The 22,950-nt window shown below is 35.9% G+C and overlaps 1 protein-coding gene across 1 annotated transcript in view; it reads left to right on the top strand.

Annotated features, from left to right (window-relative positions):
- The window catches only part of TAB3 (TGF-beta activated kinase 1/MAP3K7 binding protein 3), a 68,524-nt gene that overhangs the window by 6,422 nt on the left and 39,152 nt on the right, over positions 1–22,950 (top strand). The window contains exons 2-3 of the mRNA XM_012638703.1: positions 12,537–12,634; positions 16,475–16,559. The gene's annotated coding sequence lies outside the window, so the exon portion shown is untranslated. The remainder of the gene's footprint in view (positions 1–12,536; positions 12,635–16,474; positions 16,560–22,950) is intronic.

Raw genomic sequence — 22,950 nt, 5'->3', positions numbered from 1 at the left:
AGAGGCTGAGGAGAGGGTGAGTAGTGGGGACTGGTCTCTAGAAGGCAGGAGCTTTCTCCTGGTTTGGCTCCTCAAAATGCTGTGTGGTATAGTGGTGAAGAGCATGGACTGTTCACCCAGAGTGCTTGCCTTCAAATCTCTGTTCCGTTACTTAAAGAACTTCTCACTGTAAAATGAAAATAAAAGTAGTGCCTCCTTTACAGGGTACTTGGGGAGATTAAATGTGTTAATATGGGTAAAGCACTTAAAACAGCACCTGGCTCCTAGGTGAGTGCATAAGAAATAGTACGTATTTTTTATTATTAAGCTTCACTGTTTTAGGACCTCTAGAATACCCTTTTCTACTTGGCTGTCCACTGTCCACATCTTTTGTACTAAATAGGATTCTTCTCCTCCCTGTCCACCTGAGGAATCATTTCAGACTTTTCATTTTCATTCCTGCCTAAAGTATTTTTTTGAGACTTTTTTGGAGTTTATTTTATTTTGTAATGTTGGAGAAATAGGTGGTGTTTAAAAAGATCCCTCTGTGAACCCATTCCATCCCTCCTTTAGGCTTCGTGTGGATGGAGATATATCACTTGAAGATAGATATTGATTGTGGGCATTTGATTGGTCAGAATTGAGGTACAAATTTCTCAACTTTTGTACATTTTTGCTAAGTCATTTCTTTTTAAACTTTTTATTTTAGAATAACTTTCGACTTACAATAAATTGCGAAGATAGTACAGTGTTCCCATATAGCCTTCACCCAAGTATACATAACCCCAGTACATTTGTCCAAACTAAGACATTAACATTGGTACATTATTATTAGCTGAACTGTAGATTTTTATTCCATTTTACCAGTTTTCCACTAATATTCTTTTTTTTGTTCCAGGATACCACGTTGTATGTAATTGTTAAGTCATTTTTAATTATCTGTGTCTATATCATTGAGACCTCCAGTTCTTTAGTGAATAAGTTTCTGTGGCTGTAAAACCATTTTCTGATTTACTTTTAAATTTTCTGCAGGTCCTCAAAGGCCAGGTGTTTCCTCTAGGGATGGCAAGTCCATGGCTTCATCTTGGCACTGAACTTTATAGTTTGAAATAAAAGGAGAGAGTCTTGTGATAGTGGAAAGAACACTATGGTGATACTGTGGAAGCTAAAGCATTTCTGTAATTTAAAACTATGTTTTCATGGGACTAAAAGGGTTGTTTTATGTACTGTTCACTTTTGATGGACTTGACTTCAAAATGACAAGTCACCCTTCCTTTTAAAAATGTTAAGCATACTTCTTATTCTTGTATATAGAAGCTAATTGGAATGAATTGGAGAACTTAATTTTTTTGGTACTTGTCACAGTTATGATTGATTTAATAAATATTAAGTTAGTATAATTTCAGTAATTTAGCACTTTCGTTTGTTTATATGCACTTTTAGAAAATCTTTGGTTTCAATTTGGGTCACAATTGATTTTTTTAAAGCCTTTTAGGGAAACCATATGTAAATAGGTGCCATCGTTATTTTAAATTACCACACATTCTTAAGTTTAGTGTAAAAGTCATTATTTAGTGTAAACAGAAAGTTATCTGTTAGGCTGCACATCATGAACTTTACTTTTAGAAAGTCTTATCTTTTCTGCCACAGAAATAGCTTTTGGCTATTAGTCATGGATGGCAAAGAAATTAATTTTGAGTTGTTTGGGTGAAAATGTTTCCGTTGAATATAGTGTGTATCGAGGGACACTGCCAGTAAACAAACTCTCTTGGAAGGTGGAAATCCCCTAGCAGTTACAGAAAATTGGGAGGGGGTGAACTTAATTAAATAACTTGGATTGTTTATACTTATTCAGAGCTTCTTATGACCTTGGACAAATCACCCACTTCAAAGGACCTTGGTTTCTTCATTTGTAAAATTGGGTGTTTGACTAGATGTGTGAATCTCTTTGTTAGTTAATTCCTAAGATTTAAAAACCATGTTGTTTACCAAAAACCTACAAGATCAAGTTGCTTGCCTGAGATCTTTAAGAATCAACACTCCTCACTAAATCTAGATGTGTCAATTTATCCTATTGGATTCAAATAGTTTCAAACCAATGTTACTATAAGTTTGAGAGTTGCTAGTTGATTTGACACCTCCATTAATATTTATGGTAACTAGCATATTGCTTTTAAAATTTTTGTTATTTGATTTTTGTGCTTTGACTTGAAGCAATGAACTTCAAACTTTTTTGCTCTCATATTTCCTGAACAATTTTGAAAAATAGACTCCTTCACACTTAGAAAAAAACCAAAAAACCTTTTACTGAAATTTAATATGCAGAAAGTACACATTATGGGTGATGAACAACTGCATTTTCACTAACTGAGCACACTCATGTACCAGCACCCAGATCAAGAAATTGAACATCACCACCAACTTAGAAGTCCCCCTTTGTGCTCCCTTGTGATCTCTTACCACCCTACCCCTCAACCATTTTCCTGACTTTTAACACCACAGATTAGTTTTTGCCTACTTTTGTGCTTTATGTAAATGGAATCGTACTGTACACTTTTGTGTCTGACTTCTTTTATGCAACTGTGTGAATGTGAGTTGTATCTATATTGTATTTAGTTGTAGACTATTCGTTCTCATTACTGTATACTATTCCATTGTGTCAATATATTATTCTATTGTAGACAGATATGTAGGTAGATCTCAGTTTTTGGAGAATGTCTTTGTGACCTCAAGTAGGCAAAGATCTTAAACAGGACTTATCAATGGTAGTTATTTCTTTTAGAGTTCAGATTAGAGAAGGAATGGAAGAACTGGTTTATTGAAATATGAGCATTTAACAATTTTTTAAATGTTAATATATAGTTAAAACCTTTTACTTTGTAAATCTCAGGGAGAGTGTCAGTATTTGTAACTCAGTCTTCCAGGTAACTGAGGTTTATGCTTTCTTAAGTATTTTGGGTGGAATTCCTTCAAAAAATGTATTGTATTCCTTGCCTTTTTTGACTTGTTGATTTGTAGGAGTTCTTTATTATATGCTGGAAATGAACTCTTGCTGGTTGCAAATATCATCTCCCACTGTGTGGCATGCTTTTTCTTTTTCATTTTTAACGTGTCTTTTGATACATCAAAGTTCTTGTTTTTATTGTAGTCAGTATCTTCCTTTTTGTTTAAACTAGGCATCAAGTTCAGTTTAAAATATCTTTTCCTATCCCATGGTTTTGAAGAAATTCACCTTCATCTTCTGGAAGACTGATTGTTTTGGCTTTCACCTATAGATCTAGCATCTACCTGAAATTGATTTTTTTGTATCATGTGAGGTGAGGACAGTATTATTTTTTTTCCATATGGATAGCTAATTGCACACTGTCTTTTCCCTACTATTGTCAGGAATCAAATGTCCATGTGTCTGTGGTTCTGTTTCTGTGATCTCTGTTCTGTTGCATTGGTCTATTTGTCTCTCCTTATACTGATACCACATTATCTTGTTTATTATAGCTTTGTCATAAATCTCGATTTTCAGTAGAACAAGTTGTTCTACCTCGCTGTCCTTGGGAAGCATCTTGGCTGTTCTTGGCCCTTTGTACATTTATTTGATTTTAGTATCATCTTGTCATTTTCCACAAAAAAACTTATTTTGAATGGAATTGCATGGAATCTTTAGAGCAATTTGAGGAGAACTGACATCTTTATTGTTTTCTAGTTCATGAACATATGCTACTCCATTTATTTAGGTCCTCTTTAATTCTCTCAATAATATTTTATGATTTTCTCCAGAAAGTCATTCACAACTTTGGAGAATTTTATTCCTAGATATTTGATATTTTTTGATACTGTAAATGTTTGTAGACTTTATATTTTTATATTGAACTTGTATCTAGTAGTTGTATTAAACTTTTATTACTTTCGGTCATGTATCTTTAGAATCTTTTACTGTGTATTCAATCTTATCTGCAAATAAAGAAAATTTTGTGCCTTCCTTTCAAAATGTTACACTTCTTTGCTGACTTGTACTTTGATTATAATATTGAATAGAAGTGGTAATAGTGGTCACCATTGTTTTGTTCCTTTTCTCAAGGGGAAAACTTTCAACATTTCTCTACAATATGTTTGCTTTAATTTTTTTCTAGATTTTATCAGATTAAGGAAGTTTCATTCTGTTCTTAGTTTGCTGGGAGCTTGTATCATGAATGGATATTGTATTTTATCAAATGTTTTTTCTACTGTTAATATAACCATATGATTTTATTCCTCAAAGCAAATTATATTCATTGATTTCCTCGTGCTAAATCAGCTTTGCAGTTCAGGAATAAACCCAGCTTAGTCAGTATCACATTTTCCTTTTATTTTATTTTACAATCTTGGATCTTTGTTCATGAGTGAGATTGGCCTCTAATTTTGTGTTCCTGTACTGTCCTTGTCAGGTTTTAGGAGCCTTGTAAAATGAGTTAAGGAATATACCTGCTTTTTTTATTCTCTGGAAGAGTTTAGGTTAAGGTTGATTTTATTTCTTCTTTAAATGCATGATAGAATTGAGCAGTGAAGCCACTTCAGCCTAGCCTTAGTTACAGATCAAGTTTTTAAAATAATAGCTTTCTTCAGGTTTTTCTATTTTGTTAATATCTGCTTTTATATTTATTATTTTTAAAAATTTCTTTAGGGATTGTTTTGCTCTTTTTCTAACTTCTTGAGATGGGTAGTTAGGTATTAATTTGTATTTTATTTCCTTCCTAACATATGCATTTAAAACTATACATTTCACTTTCAAGTATTGCTTTACCTGTATCCCATAATTTTTGATATGTAATATTTTCATTATTAATTTTGCAATATTCTCTGATTTCAACTTGTGATTTCTTCTTTGATCCGTGGTGTTTTTTTTTAAGTGTATTTCTTAATTTCCAGTGACATGGGAATTTTCTCTTCTCTTCTCTTCTCTTCTCTTCTCTTCTCTTCTCTTCTCTTCTCTTCTCTTCTCTTCTCTTCTCTTCTCTTCTCTTCTCTTCTCTTTCTTTTTTCTCTGGCAGAGTCTTGCTCTGTCACCAGGGTAGAGTGCAGTGGTGTCATCATAGCTCACTGCAACCTCAAACTCCTGGGCTTCAGTGATCCTCTTACCTCAGCCTCCCGAGTAGCTGGTACTACAGGCATGCACCACAAGGCCTGGCTAATTTTTCTGTTTTTAGTAGAGACAGGGTTTCACTCTTGTTCAGGCTGGTCTCAAACTCCTGAGCTCAAGCAATCCTCTGGCCTTGGCCTCCCAGAGTGCTGGGATTACAGGGGTGAGCCACCGCACCTGGCCTATGTATTTTTTTTTTTTTTTATAGTTTCTGGCTTTAGCACATTTTCTTTAGAGAACTTTCTTTGAGTGATTTCAGTCTTTTAAAATGTCCTGAGACTTTATGGCTCAGCATGTGGTCAGTTTTTGTAAATATGTAAGCTGTTGAAAAACATTCATTCTGTAACTGTTGGATATAGCATTCTATAAATGCCCATTGAGATCAACTCTGTAAATTGTATCTCTGTCCCTACTGATTTTCTTTGTCTGCTTATTCTTTCAACTACTGAGAAAGATTATCTTATTAATAAAATCTGCCACCGTAATACTGATGTGTGTCTATTTCTCCTAGTAGTTCTGTCAGCTTTTTTGCTTTATGTATGATTTGAGGCCATGTTATCAAATGCATGGTCTATTGTTCTAGTGAATTAAGCATTTATCATTATGAAGTGACTCTTTAATGGTGCTTTTTCTTTGTCTATTTTGTCTGAAATTAATATAGCTATATCATCTTTGTTTTGGCTAATGTTCACGATATATATTTTTCTATCCTTTTACTTTTTTTTTTTTTTTTAAAGAAGCATGGTCTCACTATGTTGCCCAGGCTAGTCTCGAACTCCTGGGCTCAAGCAATCCTCCAGCCTTCACCTCCCAAAGTGCTAGGATTACAGGGGTGAGCCACTACGCATGGCCTATCTTTTTACTTTGAGCCTTTCTGCATTTTTATGTTTTAGTTGGGTCTCTTGAAAGCAGCATATATTTGTAGAATTTTTTTTTGTTAATCCATTCTGATAATTCTTTTCTGTTTGGAATACTTAATTCATTTATATTTAATATAACTATTGACATTTTTGGATTAAGTATAGCATCACATTTTTATTCCACTAGCTCTGTATTTCTTTTTCTCCTCTTTATCTCTTTCATTACGTATCTATTTTTTCCTTTATTCAGATATCACATATTCATTTTTATTCTTTTTGTAATTACCCTAGCATTTGCAGCATGTGGACTTCACTTATCAAAGTCTAATGTTGATACTTTTACCTTCTTCCTGGTTGAAGCAAGAACATTAAAACACCTTAGTTGCATTTATATACCTCCTACCATACATGATGTTGTTGTCCTGTAATGCAATTTTCTGTATATATTGCAGCCCCCACAAGACATTATTTTATACAGGCAATGTTACTTTAGATTTTTCACATGCTTATTTAGGCTTTGATGGTTCTTCATTCCTTTTTGCATCTGTGACCTTCCATCTTGGGTCAGTTTTCTTTCGCTTTATGTGTTCTTAGTGAGGGTTTACTCACTAAGATATGATATGAGCTCTTTTATTTGTCTGAGCCTGTATTTCAGTTTTATTCTTGAAGGATATTTTCTCCACAAGTTGGCAGTTACTTTCTTTCTCTTCCTTGGAGATATACAGTCTTTAAGCTTCCATTTTTGTCATTGAGAATTAAGCTACCAGTCGAACAGTTGCTTCTTTCAAATAATCATTTCCCACTCAGGATGCTTTTCAATTTTTCTTTTTTTGTTGATTTTCAGCTAGGAATTCATTGATATTTTTAAATCTGTGGTTTGACATCTTTCATCAGTTTTGGAACATTTTCCAAAAATTTGGAACATATATGCAAATATTGCCTCTGCCCTATTCTGTCTCTCTTCCTTCTGAGATGCCAATTAACTGTTGAATATTGGACCTTCTCACTGTATCCTCCATATTTCTTACCCTTTCTTCATTCTGAGCTTTTTTCCCCCTGACCTATCATCTAATTCACTGTCTCAGCTGTGTCTATTGGCTTTTAAACCTGTTCATTGATTTCTTAATTTCAGTTTTTGCATTTTTCAGTAACAGAATTACTCTGCTTCTTTAAAAATTCTGCTGTTTCCCTTTTTATGGTTTCTAGGTCATTGCCAAGATTTTTAAGTTTGTCTTTCATCTCTTTGAACATAGTAAGCATAATTTAGAATCTATGTTGATAATGCCAATACTTGGAGTCCCTGTGAGTCTGTTTTTGGTGTTTGTTGTTTCTTTGGCTTTTGGTCATCTTCTCTTGTTTTCTCATGTGCCTGGTTGTCTTTAATTGTATGCGGGGCATTGTATTTGAAAACTTATTTGAGATCAAGGATTATATCTTTCACAAAGGATTTGTGGGGTGTGTGTGTGTGTGTGCGCGCTGCTTGAGGAAATCCAGGATTACTTAATCAAATGTCAATTTTGGAGATTTTCCTGGGCCAACCAAATGACTCAAGGCCACGTTGCATTCAGCGTATGGACCGATTAATTTCTCATTCACCCTTATTTCTAAGGTGTAGCCCTTCAGGGTCCTAACTTGAATGTGGGGGAAGAGAATTTTCCCTTTTGCTCCTCTGAGCTATCAGGCTATTGGATACAGTTTAACCTCCAGCTTCCTCTTCTGAATTTCTGGGCTCACTCCTCTGAATTCCAGTCCTTTAATGGGTCTGAAAGCATTATCCTGTAAGCTCTTTGACCCTTTTAAGAAAGTCATTGCTTTTTTTGTTGTTGTTCTTTTTTTCTTTTCTTTTTTTTTTTGCTTCCCACGCATTGTATGAAAGTCATTTCTTATATTTTGTTCAACTCTATTACTTGTGTTCAGTGGGAGGGTTGATTCAAGTTATCTTAATGTGCCATAACTGAGATAGGAAGGTCTCTTGTTGGCTCCTTATGGGCAGAATTTACTTACAAATGACAATGACTGTTCATTTTTATCCAAGACTCAGACTCAGCCCCTAGTTCTATTTAAGCTCTGTGTTATATAGCTGTACTCACTTGTATAATTATGCACTTTTTGTAATTCAAAGGTTACATTTTCTGTGTGTGTGTGTGTGTGTGTGTGTGTGTAAATATAAGTAAATTACTTCCTGAATACTCAGCAATACTGTAAGTCTCTTCAACCTTGGGCAATTTCTTGACCTTAACAGTGGACAAGTTGATTGTATTTACATTTCAGCTAAAAATCGTGTCTCGAATGACTCTCAGAATATGAAATCCTTCCTTCCTAATTGCTATTGAAATTGGGATGCATAATATCAACTAAATTTTTTTCTCTTTCATGGAAAAGAATACTTTCCTAGTTATACTTTTACCATCACAACTTCTGTTGGTATAATATATAATATAATATATATTTATTCTGTGGGTATATTAATATATCTGCCATTGTGAAATAGAAAAAAGGAGGCAGTTCTGCCAAGATTCCTAGGTTTGCTGTCTTATGAGAGCTATCATATAACCTAATGAATGAACATAGTGCTTTACCAGTTACAAATTTTTTCCTTGTATGTAAGTTAATTCCCACAGCAGTCTTGTGGGGTAAGTATGTGATAGTTAGGTGTGATATTAAGCAAAGGATTATGAAACAGGGCCTACGAGAGGTTAAGTAACTTGTCTGTAGTCTCACACATGATGAATGGCGTATGTTCTTTGTCTATTACTATTACAACATTTTGTTTCAGCTATTGTGGCCACTTAACTCTTGCTTATAGATGCTCACTGACTTCCCAGTTTTATCATGTTGTGCTTTCTTCTTTAAGTCATATAATTTCATGACCTCATGACTTCTGTCCTGAAGATTGAGACAATTGCAAGATTATGCCTTCATATCCCATCTTCACTGCCCCCTACCCCACTCCATTTCCAGAGCATAGGCCCACCAGCTCTGAAATTTGCCAGCCTCTCTGCCCTGTTGGAAAGCTTGCTCTGTCACTAGTCCTTTCTCATCCCTATGTGTACAGTCCTTTTCCCTTTCTTTAGACATGCCTCAATTTTTCCAATTCTAAAAAAGATGTCTCTTTTTTTAACAATCATTTGCCATCTTTCTTGTCACTCTGATGGTTAAACTCAAACGTCCCTATTAACTCCCTTACTGGATATCTTCCGTAAGCCTTCCTTTCTTGCTTCTCCAATCACTCTTGATGAAATCCTAGCCAAAATCTTGTTTGCTTCATCCTTCTGAATCTTATGGAAGGCAAAGAATTTATCTGCCTCGTACCTCTTTCCTAGCAATAGAGTCAGTGCTCTTATACTTCTGGTGGTGATTCTGCTTCTGAGTGCTCCTCATATCTTGTTTTCAACATCGTTGTTTCAACATTCAATAACATTCTTGCTACTTGTTTGTAATGATAACCTTGAACAATTATCTTACGTTAGGTCTGTGAATGTCAAATACCCTTGTTTATTTGTGGAATATTCAGTTAGGTGGTGTTCAGTTAGTGTATGTTTTAGAGTATGAGGATGCCTTCTCCTCAAATTTAGTATTGCTCCGTTTTCTCTTCAGAACTAATTTTTTTAATCTCTATCTAAGGATTCTTTTCTTGAAAGTTCATTCATTAGGTTTCTTCCCTGTTCTACTCACAAATCTGTCATGATTTAAAACCAAAATCCTAAAAATTTCTTTCGGACATTTGCATTTTTCCCGTTCTCTCTCTCTTAATCCTGCATCTTTTCTGTTGTCTACTTTGATTATTTTTCTTCAGTAAAATTGTTTTACCCAAACCCATCTCTCCTCTCTCTGAACTTCTTTGTTATCAGGATACATACAGGGTGTGTTTTTTTCCCCACTGGTTCAAGAGGAAGCTTTAGGACAGGGTGTGGGCTTCACACTTTTCTGCTTTATCACTTATTGCAGTTTTCAATAAATATTTTAAAATAATGGTTTTGGCTTTTTAAAGATTTTACCTCTGGACTGCCTTAAGAAACCCCTTAGTAGTTTTATATCTCTAGCTGCTTTTTTCTGTGGTCTGCACAAAATAATTAAAATCATCATCTTTCAAGTATTGTTTTGAATATATTTTTTCTCCTTAAAGGACTCCTGTTAGTGATTCCTAGTTGATTATTTTTAACATTATTTGTGAACATTTCCAAATGTGCATGAATGAAAAGTTCAGTGAACATGTGATGCTATAGATGTCAACGTTTTACTGTACTTGTTTCATCTTTTCCCTACCCCTCTTTTTTGCTGAGAAAGCATATCCAAGACATAATTTTACCCCTAATTGTCTCTAAAGCACATTTTCTTACATAACTGTAATTCCATTATCATATACAGCATACCTAATAATAATTCCTTATTAGCATATACAATACAGTTGACCCTTGAACAAAGCAGGAGTTAGGGGTGCCGACCACCCCCCCGCACATGGTTGAAATCCACATATAACCTTTGACTCCCCCAAAACTTAACTACTAATAGCCTGTTGACCAAAAGCCTTACTAATAACATGAACAGTCAGTTAACATATATTATGTATGTTATATATGTTATGTATTGTATTCTTATAATAAAGTAAGCTAGAGAAAAGAACATTAAGAAAATCATAAGAGAATATATTTACTGTTGATTAAGTGGAAGTGGATCATCATAAAGGTCTTCATCCTTATCATCTTCACATTGAGTAGGTTGAGGAGGAAGAAGAGGAGGGTTTGCTCTTGCTGTGTCAGGGGTGTCAGAGGAGGTGGAAAGGGGGCCAGGAGAGGCAGGCACACTCAGTGTGACTTTTATTGAAAAAAATCTGTGTGTTGGAACCTGTGCAGTTCAAACCTGTACTGTTCAAGGGTCAACTGTACTTAGTCCATGCTCAAGTTTCCCTAGTCGTCTAAAAAAAATTCTTTTTTTGATAGTTTGTTTGAAACAGGATCTACTCTTAAGTTTCTCTTAATTCTCTTGTAATCTATAACAGTACCCTCTGCTTTTTTTCATGCTCAAAATGTCCCATACTGATGGGGTATTATCTAACTTGTTCCTTTATCCTCTGTATTTCATATGGGCTGGAAATTAGATCTGTATGCTTAATTAGATTCAGAATGGAATTTTTAAGAGGAGTGGGCAAGAATACTTGCCGTCACTTCATATTACATCGCATCTGGAGGTACATAATGTCTGGTCATTTCAGTTTAAGTGTTGCGACAGTTGATCAGAGGGTTCCGGTGGTGACAGCTTGATCCTTTCGTGAAGCCCAATTTTTCACCTAATGCTTTTATCATCCATTGATTACCAGTGGATGAATTAGTTATGTAATTAAGGGTTGCAAAATTATGAATTTTCTAATTTGGTTACTTCTGCCATTATTTGCTGAAATTTTTCTATATGGAAGAACTTTTTCTTCTTTCGCTAGGGCTGTTTGGTTAACCTGAAATATATAGTCATTTTTCGAGATGTTAAAATCCCCAGTTGGGAGCTGGGTGGGTGTGGTGGGCTCACACCTGTAATCCCAGCACTTTGGGAGGCTGAGGCGGGAGGATTGCTTGAGGTCAGGAGTTTGAGACCAGCCTGAGCAACATAGTGAGACCCTGTCTCTACAAAAAAATTTTAAAAATTAGCCGAGCATGGTGGTATGTGCCTGTAGTCCCAGCTACTCAGGAGGCTGAAGCAGGAGGATCACTTGAGCCCAGGAGTTCAAGGGTATAATGAGCTATGCTTGGGCCACTGTACTCCAGCCTGGGTGACAGAGCAAGACCCTGTCTCTTAAAAAAAGTCCCCAGTTGAGGAACCAAAAACAATACTTTCTTCTTTAACAAAAACTCTTGTATTATTTTACTAAGGCTTATGATGAAGTGATTTTCTTACTTTTTGAGGAAGTTAAAATTATTCCTGAAAGGTAGATTAGTGATTTCATGGGTTGGGTTATGGGGAGGGTCTCCCAATCCTGAGTGAGTAGGTCTAATTATATTGAGAACAGGTAAGGTAGCAGGAAAAAAACAGAAGAAAACACTATACATACCCCTTCACTGCTGCAGGATTGCAGTGGGGTGCTCGCTGGTTGTATGGGAATTTTAAAAGTTCCTCTCCTTTACCAGAGACTAAATCAGACTCACCATGGAGTCCTTTAAATTTTAAAGACCTATGGCCCTAAAAGGGCCTCAGCACAGTTTAATAATCAAATTCATTAAATTTTAATGACTAGTATATCTTGGGAAGCTGCAGGGACTCCTGATGGTTTGCCAGGGATGCAACTAAAGCTCCTCTTGCTAGCTTTCTCTGAAGCCAAAATCTCAGGAAAGCTTTATTCCTCCCTTCTACTGTTGTGAGCTCTGCCTTAGGCAGTAGAGATGACTGAGAGGGGAGAGAGTAGGGTGGCTCAGGCAGTCAGGAGAACTTTCTCTTAGTATTGATTAAACATAAACTTCATTTACTGAAATTTCATGTAGTAAAATGGCTACATGCTTTTCATGACCTTTTATTCGTACACTGTATGACTTGTTCACACTGTCTTCTTTAAACATTTCACAGTTTGAATCTTACCTTTTTGGCCTTTCATTTTTTAGTGTCTTCAGCCTTTTCTTCAAGTGTTTCACCGTGAATTATAGTGTGTCGAACTGGACAAGGTGTCTTAGTTGAAGTTTCACCAGTTGAAAAATTGGAGGTAAGGAGTGTATTTCTTTCTTGAAAACGAATCTGTATTGCTGTTAACATCTTTATACTTCCCCCCATTTATAATCCCATGTCTTTTGTGCATTTGAGAGCAAAGATGAAAAAATAAAAGATGTCCAGGTGATTTCATGTGTTTAGGTTTAGGCCCTAAATCAGGACCCTAAGGAGCTACTATTAGCTGTTTAGCAGTGGGATTTACAAGTTCTGTGGACAATCCATTTGCTATTAGAAACCTCACCAGCGAATGGAAGGGTGATTTAGCAGTTGATTTTGAATAAAAGGGGCTGATGCCACCCAGGTGCCAGATCCCTAGAGTTAGAGCTGTTGACGATTGAAAGACCTGCCTGAAGGAATAACTAGATATATGTAGATATGCAAATCTTCCAACTTCCTAGTTTTTATAATTTTTCTTATTCTCAAATCCATGTTCAGTAACTGAGTTGTACAGTTGGTAAATCTAGTATTATGAACAAATAAGGGTACAATTTTTTTAATGGTATCATAGGCATAATTCTTGCTTTGAGCCATTGGTAGGTCTGTATCAAAAAAAACTGTATAACAGTATCAGCTTTGATTTCCCGATAGTTTATTTTTCCATCTTATGAAAATGTTACCACTTTTTTTAACATCTGTCTCTTAGTATAATAACATATGTGAGTGTGGTGTTGTGAATGAAACACTGGACAAGATGTTATGAGGCCTGTTTAATAATCTTGCCTTTTAGCAAGTTTCTAACCCCTTTTAGCCTTCAATTCTTTTATAAAACAAGGGTTTGCATTGGAGTTGGATTTAGGGTTTCTCAGCTTCTGTACTATTGGCATCTTGGCCTGGATAATTCTTTATTGTCAAGGGCTGTCTTGTGCACTGTAGGATGTTTAGCAGCATCTCTAGCCTCTGCCCACAAGATGTCAATAGCACCTCTCCTTAGTATGACAACCAAAAATGTCTCCAGACATCGCCAAATGTTCCTTGCAGGGCAAAATCGCCTCCAGTTGAGAATCACTGGGTTAGATGATGTGTAGGGTTCCTTCCAGCCTTATAATTCTATTGTTTTTATTTTAAACAAAAAACCTACTTTTTGCAATGCAGCTTAAATGTCAGCTCTTTCATGAAGCTTTCCTTGGCTCTCCTTCTCTTTGTCCTACCTTAATTGTTGCTTTTTCTGACTACTTCTTACTATAGAACTTAATTCCTCTCTATTATAACTACCAGTGTGTTTCTCTCACTTTGAGGGCATGGACCTTCTGTATCCCTAAGTTCAGATTTTATTAAATAAATGAACAATGGATTCAGAAATATTATCAGGTTAGAAATTGTTAAATAAATCATTATAAATGGCATTTTTGTTAATCTTTCAAACTCTTCCACTAGGAAATTCCCATAATGTGATCTTGAATTTCTGAATTAAAGAGACTGATTATTTATTTTTTTATCTTTTAGATATAGTAGAAGGCAGGAGCCTCCTGTATGTATGTGAAGGAGCTACATGAACACATCTAGACTGCACTTGAAAGAAATAAAGTTACACAAAAATTCCTAATGTGATGCTATTTCAGGCTGGGTGTGGTGGCTCACGCCTGTAATCCTAGCACTCTGGGAGGCCAAGATGGGAGGATCGCTTGAGGTCAGGAGTTCGAGACCAGCCTGAACAAGAGCAAGAGCGAGACCCCATCTCTACTAAAAACAGAAAATTTAGCCAGGCGTGGTGGTGCACGCCTGTATTCCCAGCTACTCGGGAGGCTGAGGCAGGAGGATGGCTTGAGCTCAGGAGTTTAAGGTTGCTGTGAGCTAGGCTGATGCCACAGCACTCTAGCCGCGGGCAACAGAGTGAGGAATGAGACTCTGTCTCAAAAAAAAAAAAAAGCTATTTCAGCTTTCATATCTAAACGTTTCTCAAATAACTCTACTTTGTTTATTAATCAATTAGAAGGCTTCCATCTGTTCAGAAAAAAAGTAAAAAGGAAAGGTAGTAAATGCTTTTCTTACATAACCTAAATACCTCACCATTTTCTAAGTTAGTATTTCTCAAAGAAACCCACAGTAAGAAATACATTTTAACCGTGATCTAGTACATATGTGCATACCTGAAACAAGTGTTTTTTTGTGTGTTTTCTTTTTGTTCTTGAGACAGAGTCTTACTCTGTTACCCCAGGTAGAGTGCAGTGGCATCGTCATAGCTCACTGCAACCTCAAACTTCTGGGCTCAAGTGATCCTTCTGCCTCAGCCCCCTGAGTAGCTGAGACTACAAGTATGTGCCACCACTCCCGGCTAATTTTTTCTATTTTTTGTAGAGACAGGGTCTCATTCTTGCTCAGGCTAGTCTCAAACTCCTAACCAAGGGATCCTCCCACCTCAGCCTCCTAGAGTGCTAGGATTACAGGCATGAGCCACCATCCCTGACTGAAACAAGTTTTTCGAATTAGTATTTACCATTACTGTGTGTGAATTACTTTGATATTTTCTGTCATGTTTCTTTTTTTTCCCTTAAATAGTGATCATCACCCAATAAATTTATTATATTTAATACAATTTACTAATAGGTCACAACCCACCATTTGAGAAATTCTATTCTAAGTAAGCCAAGTAATAAAATGTAGAGATGATCTGCCTCTGATAGATGTCACTGATATGTTGCCCTGTCTTTCTTTTTAAATGATGTCATTTAGGAATTGACCCAAAAATACTTTGAAAGAACTTAACCACAACAATTAGATTTCCAGTTATTTTAAAGTCCTATATTTTGTCATTTATATTGAATAGTGTATATAAGGCACAATAGCTAAAAGAGCATGTTTGGTTCTTGGTCTTAAGATTTATGGTGATAAAACCTAGAGGAGAATAAAAAGTTAATAAATATATTATTTCAAGTGCCAAAAGTAATAATCAACACATAGTGACTTTCATAGGCATTTAGGAAGTGGAGAAAGCTGTGATGATTCAAGTTCATGGTAGATGGTAGAAAGTTAACATGAATGTGGGGTGAATTTTGCATTGTTATATCAGAGAGTAGAAAAAGCTATTACACCCGGTCGAAATAACATTCATATAGGTACACAGTGCTTCTTGCTCATACTTAATGGATAATCAAGATAAAGTAACCGAGAAATTAAAAAATAAGTATAGTAAAGTGTGAAAAACATATGATATAAACAGGGTATATTATTTTAGCTCTACTGTGGTTGTAAAATGAAGTTTACTCAAAAGATTAATTGGAAACTTTCATGTATGATAGCTCTGTTATAAGCCAATATTTGCCCTAAAATGGTAACGTTAACATTGAATTACTAGGTTTACTGAGAATGCAGATAATCTCTGAATGATGGGGGGAGAGAGTGTTCATCCTTCAAAATAAGTGAATAAGTTACTATTCTATGTATAAGTTGCCCTTCACAGAACAGAAATGGGTTATAGAGTAGTCAGCATTTTTTTAAAAAAGTTATATACTATTTCAGCAATGCAATTCGAAATTATATGCATGCTTCATAGGCCTGGGCTTAATCCTTTCTTCTCTAAATAGAATGGAGGGCTCAGAATGGTAAATCACAACCAGGTATACTACAAAAGCCTTAAGAAAATAAGCAGTGGACTATCTTTTTGTCTTTTTGAACTGCTGCTGTCTTCTGTGGGATAATGTAGAATTTAATTACTATAGAAGATATTTTTGACCTAAAAGAAAAGAAGATTCAGCTTGGGAAAGAGCCACCTACCCTAAAAGTGTGGTCTAGCATCCTATCTGCTGTTACTTTAAGGCACCAGAAGTCTACTAGTTTTTGTCACTTTCCATTGAGTTGGAAAATTAGCAAAAGGATAACCATCTTTTCATTTTCTCAGATTTCTAGACTACTGAAAAGAAGGTGCTTTCAGAGCTGGAGATGTGAATAAAACTCCTCTGCCAGGGCTCATAAACCATCTTGAGGTATTTTTTTTTTCTAATTTTAAATAGACTTTATTTTTTTAGAACAGTTTTAGTTTTACAGAAAAATTAAGAAGATAGTACAGAGAGTCCCTGTGTACCCTGCACCAGTTTCCACTGTTATTAACAGCTTATGTTATCATGATACATTTGTTACAATTAATGAACCAATATTGCAACATTATTAACTAAAGTCCACAGTTTATTCAGATTTCCTTAGTTTTTACCAAACATATTGTTTTCTGTTTCAGGATTCCATCCAGGAAACCATATCACATTTGGTTGTTATGTCTCCTTAAGCTCCTGTTGGTGGTGACAGTTTCTCAGACTTTCCTTGTTGTTGATGGCTTTGACAGTTTTGAGGAATGCTGATTAGGTATTTTATAGACTATCGCTCAATTGGGATTTGTCAGATGTTTTTCTCATGGTTAGGCAGGAGTTATGGATTTTTGGGGAGGAAGACCACAAAGATAAAGTGCCATTCTCACACTCTCATCACATCATATCAAGAGTACATACTGTCAGCATGACTTATCACTGTTGATATTGAGCTTGATCACCTGGTTGAGAAGGTGTTTGTCAGATTTCTCCACTGTAATCTTGTTTTAAACCGCTTTCTGTGTTGTGATGCTTGGAAAGAAGTCACTATATACAGGCTATACTTAAGAAGTAGGAGGTTATGCTCCATCTCCTGGAGGGTGAGTTATCTGCATAGATTATTTGGGATTCTTCTGCATGGGAGATTTGTCTCCCTCCCACTTATTTATTCATTCATTCAGTCAGTCATTTCTTTATATCAGCATGGGCTCATGGGTATTTATTTTATACTTTAGGTCATAATCCAGTGCTATTTTATTTATTTTGGTGTTCAGATTTTTCCAGCTTTGGCCATTAGGAGCTCTTTCAGTTGGCTCCTCACATGTGTTGTTTTGACGTGCCCCCATCATCATGGGATTTCTTCGTTTGAGTACTTCCTTACTTTCTGGCACCACAAGATGCTCCAGGTTCATCCTATATGTTCCCTTCCCAGTTCTAGAATCAGCTATTTCTTCATAGGGCCCTAGTTCCTTTTATTAAAGGGAGAATGCTATTGGAAATCAAGATCTGAGTGCTAGGTGTGCTCATTGCTATTGGAATGTTGTTGATTCTGTGCCCTCTCAGCTAAAATTCTGGTTATATAGTCTCTGTATATTTATGCATACCTATAAATATTTCTATATATAGGTGGCAGCTGACAAACAGATTCTTTTGGGGGAGTGTTAAGTTTAAATTAAATATGAATATACTTATATTTGTTTCTAGGGGCTATACTTGAAAGTGTTTTTGATTATATTTTAATATAAATATTGGTCTCAATATATCTCTTTTGAGAATATAACAGAATATGAGATAGATGGAGTAAATATGTGACTATTTCAAAGTGGTTTCCACTTGAATAAAAATCCTATAAAATGATTGTTTTATAAATTATTTGGAAAGCTCATTTAGGAAAATAATAACTATCATGTTCCTATCTCTCCTTTATTATTTAGTAGCACTTTTATATATATGCACGAAAACTCCTGGAACTGGGATTCTTACCTCTGCCAGTAAAAGATCATTTGTTATGTTCTATTAATAATATCAGCCACTTCTTGTTGCTATTTAACTTGAAGAATTTACACGCTAGTACAAAAACTTTTCTGTTTTAAAAGCATGGTTTGCTTTAAACTGTTAGGCATTATAACATCATCAGAGTCTTACCCAGTAGCCAGCAGTACAGGAGAGTAATGGTTAAGTTAAGAGCATACACTTCAAGTCTCTATCCCAGCTTTGCTACTTGTTAACTGTATGACTGCAAGCAAATTATCTACCCTCTCTAAACCTCTAGTTTTCTCATTTGTAAAATGTGGATGATAGTGTTAACCTCTCATGGATTATTTTGGGAATTAAGTGAGGTAAAGCACTTTGTACGGTGCCCAGGACATAGATATGGCTCAATAAATATCATCTAAAATCAAAACCTCCAAAGCAGCAAGAAAATGGATGAAAGTACCAAAGCTTTATGCTGGTATACATACTTTTTGTTGAACAGTTATTACTGAGGCAGACCAACCAGAAAAATAAGTGGTTCTTTTATTTTTTAATCTTAAAAGTCCTCTTAAGACAAGGTTAACTTTTCTTCAAACCTGGGAAATGCTCACCTCACCAATCTTAATATGCTAGCAGTGGCTGTCAGCCTGAGATAGTATTGCCTTTTTAGGGGCTGCTTGGGGGTGCTACTGGGATTTTATGGGAGGGGCCGGGATGCTGAGTACCTTTCTTGCCTGGGATAGTCTTGCATGATGAAGAATTATTGTGCCTCAAATTACTGAATCAATGGTATGCCATTGAGACACACTAGAGTAGACTGATACTTGCAGTAGTATCTTTAGACCTCTCTATAGAACACATTTCGGGTGTCACAAACCCAGCAGGCATTTAAATGAGTGAAGCTAGGCCAGGCCTAAGTGTCTGGGACCCCCTAGGGCATGTAGAGGAACTAGGCAAACTGTCCTTTCTAAATGGTACTTTAGCTTTAGCCATTTGTTGCCTGTAGTTGTTAGATCATCTGATTTTTCACAGAAAAGGTAGATATCTAAATTTTTATGTGAATTCTCCCTATTTTAAATGTAGCACAGCTTTTTTTTTTTTTTAACATGCTGCTGAGGCCAAACCAGGCAGATCTGTGGGCTGGATTCGGCCCACAGACCAGTGGTTTGCAACCTCTGATATAATTATTTTAGGAAGTAAGCTAAAATTCTGGCAGAGGTAAAACACTCTGGGCCATAAAGGCACCACTTTGTATAATTTGCTGAGCTCAGAAAAGACTGAGGAAACAAAGCACTAGGTGTCAATGTCATTTTCTAGAGTGTGGGGAATTGTGACATCAGAGCAGAGCTCTAGAGGAACTTTCTCTCTGATTGGGAGGAAGAATTCTGTTGGGAGAAATCCTAGCAGCTGCTTTTTCAGGAACAGAACCCACTGTGCCTTGAGGTGCCAGCACTCCTGAATTAGGGAGGTAGCTGTACCACTGAAGGAAGTCTCAGTGATTCCACTGCTAAGCATAGCATCTGGGCCCTTTAGTCACTGTATTACCTTTAAAAGAGGAGTCCTCACAAAGCTGACAGGCAATAAAGGCATCGCCCTGCACAATCTCTTGGTTCATGTAGCCCCTGGCCTATGTGATCGTACGGTTTATACCTTCAGTATTTATTCTTCCTTAATCTAGGGTTACTGCCTACACAGCTCCACAATCCACAGCTGTGGCCATCTGGGCTCCAGTGGGGGTGTTTCAAGGGTGTTCCAGGAGTTTGGTCACATCTGAGCCTAGCCTGTACAGCTTAGATACTGCTTGAGTCCTCTGGTTTTAAAGTGTCAAATCATCATCATTCAGCATTTTAATATTTAAAAAGCAGCACGTTATAATAATTGTCAAGAAACAAAGTAAATGTATATTTTGCATAGTAGTTGTTGAATATGTTGATATACATGGACAAGAATAGACTAGACTGTATGTTTTGATCTGCATCATAGCCACATCTATAATAAGACACTATATGACAGTGTTTTCATTTTAGTTTTCTGTAGGATTAAATACAAAAATACAGTATAGTAGTTTACTGTAAAACTTTTAGGTGTTTTTAAAAGAAACTTATTGGCTAGAATATTTTCTGTTTGTAAACTATCTGTTAGCTTAACCTCCCAGTAAGCAAAAGGGAAATTGCTTTTTTAAAAGAAGTATTTTAACATTATTACTGTGAAATACTAAATAATTTTCCATGTCAATTAGTGCTCATGTGAGTGAATGTTTGTAAAGTACAGAGTGCTAACCACTATTAAAATTACATACCATAATCCCTTAGGGAGAATTGTGTTTTTATCAGTTTAGATTCCTATTTGTTATGAAAAGTTGGTCTACTATTAATCATCTTTTTAGATGGTAGCCATTTTGTGGCTGTGTAAGCTGTTGGCCTCTATTTGAAAGATATTTTAATATCTTTCTTCAAAGGAAAGTATTTATAACCATTAAAAAAAAAAGGAAACTTCTTCCCTCTAGCTCTGCTGCTTGTGTGTCCTAAAACAGCTAACTTATTTGTACAAGAATTCTTTCCTCCCTCCTCAGTCCTCCACTTCCCCAACACACCTTTAGCTCCCTATTTGGATGGTAAACTCGATGAGGGTTTGCTGTCTTTTTTCTTAGCCAGTCAGAGAAAGGCACTCATCATTGGGAATGTCTCCGATACCTACCAGTGACATAGTGGAAAGAACAAACTTTGGAGAAGGCACGCTTGGATTTGAGTCACGATTTTGCCCTATGCTCATTCTTTGAGTTCATTGTCTTATTTGTAAAATGGGGATAATCATAACTACTTTTGAGGGCATAGTTATTCAGTAAGTGGTAGCTAATAATAGTGATAAAATTAATAGTAGCTTTGGACTCGATAGCACCTGAGGTCTCTGAAGACTAACAAAGCTAGCCAAGAGATGGGAGCTTGAAAGAGCTCTCAAGTATATGAGCCCATGCTCTTGACACCTGAAACCTGTCTGCCCTTGGTGACCCTTGTTGCCTTTTTTTCTGCCTCATAGAAAGATAACTGTGTTGCCCTTGTATTTTAAAGACGTGTAATTAGGATTGGGAAATGAATAAAACCATTTTTTGGAGCCACTAGGAAAGCTGGAGTTAAGCTTTTGGGTGCTTCAGAAGCTCTTTATTGAAGATTTCGTAGCCATGAAGTGTTCTGAATATTTGAGGTTAGCACCTCAAATATTGAGGGATCATTTAAGCTGCTCTCATTTCTGTAAATACAAGATTTGATTAGTTAAGGTCATCTCTACCATTAAATTCAATGAATTCCTTCCCTCCCCCCCCCATTTCTCCTAATGAGTATCTGTTGAATACCTATCCTGTGCTAGGCCCTATGCCTAGTCAATTGTATACCCTCAAAGGGGATACTGAATTAAGAAATCTAAGAGTTGTAGGTCTTAGCCTGTTATTTAAATAAAGATTCTAAGGCCTTGGAGCTGCATTGTGCACTAAAGTAGCTACTAACTATGGGTGGCTACTGAGCACTGGAGATGGGGCCAATCTGAATTGAGATGTGCTGTAAGTATAAAATACACACTGGATTTCAAGGATTTCATTTGAAAAAAATGTGTAAAATATCAATGATTTTTATGTTGATTACATGTTAAAACAATATTTTTGATGTATTGGGTTAAAATATGTTAAAATGTATTTCATCTGTTTCTTTTTACTTTTTAATGTGGCCAGAACATTTAAAATTATACATATGACTCGCATTATATTTTTATTGGACAGTGCTGCCTAAGAGCTTCAGTGGCTCGGTAAGGTTACTCATCTAGCTAGGGCTCCTTTGGCTAGTGCAAATTATAGATTGCTTTACTGTGAAAATGGCAGGTAATGTTTGTTTTGATCAAAAAGATGGATAATTCAAATGCTGTTTCAGAAAAAACTTAAACTACCACTAAGGGCTTTGGGATAATTTACATTTTATTAATAAATTAAAACCTAGATTGTAAATCTGGTAGAATCTCTTAGCATTTGAAATTTGGGATATTTTCAAAGGGACAAACTGGAAAAATGTACCCATTGATTTAGTAGCTTAAATCTATTTTTCTTTCCTAAGTATTCACAAATTGCCCTTACGTAGGTGATCTCTGCTCCCCCAATATTTGCTAGGGGCGGGGGGGTTGGTAGCAGTAGATAGGGAGGACAAGATTCATCTGAAAGGTTTATCTATGTGTTTTTCTTTGAATATAAATAGTGTTTTACCCAAAACTATCTTATTAGGTAGATTGGTTCAGCACAGTAAAATTGATTCATCATTTAACAGATAATTGAGCAGACACTGGGTTAGGCTCTGGCAGTGCAGTGGTGAATGAGGCATAGACTGTGAATAGAGCTACAAGCTTTTGTTTGGTTGGTTGGTTTTTGTTTTATTTTTACTCTTTGTTTGGAAATAATTTCAAACTTACAGAAATTGCAAGAATAAAAATAGGACAAAGAACACTATATATCCATTACTCGGATTCACCTGTTGTTAACATTTTTCCCTGTTTGCTTTATAGTTTCCTCCCTCTATACACACATATGTATGCATGTGCATACATGTTTGTACACAAACATATATATAATATAGATTTTTTCCTGACCTGTTTGAGAGTACGTTGCATGCCCTTTACCCCAAAATGCTTCATCATCTAATTCCTAAAAATAGGAACATTCTTGTATGTACCACAGCACGGTTATCAATTCAGTAAACTGAGTAGATTCAATACATTTAACATTAATAGACTACTTCTATCCTCCACATTTCATTTTTGTCAGTTGATCCATTAATTTCTTTTATAA

This window comes from Propithecus coquereli, unplaced genomic scaffold, assembly GCF_000956105.1.
Source record: "Propithecus coquereli isolate 6110/MARCELLA unplaced genomic scaffold, Pcoq_1.0 Scaffold132, whole genome shotgun sequence".
Lineage (NCBI taxonomy): Eukaryota > Metazoa > Chordata > Mammalia > Primates > Indriidae > Propithecus > Propithecus coquereli.
The sequence above is the reverse complement of the archived record's forward strand: the minus strand, read 5'-3'. Positions and strand labels throughout refer to the sequence as shown.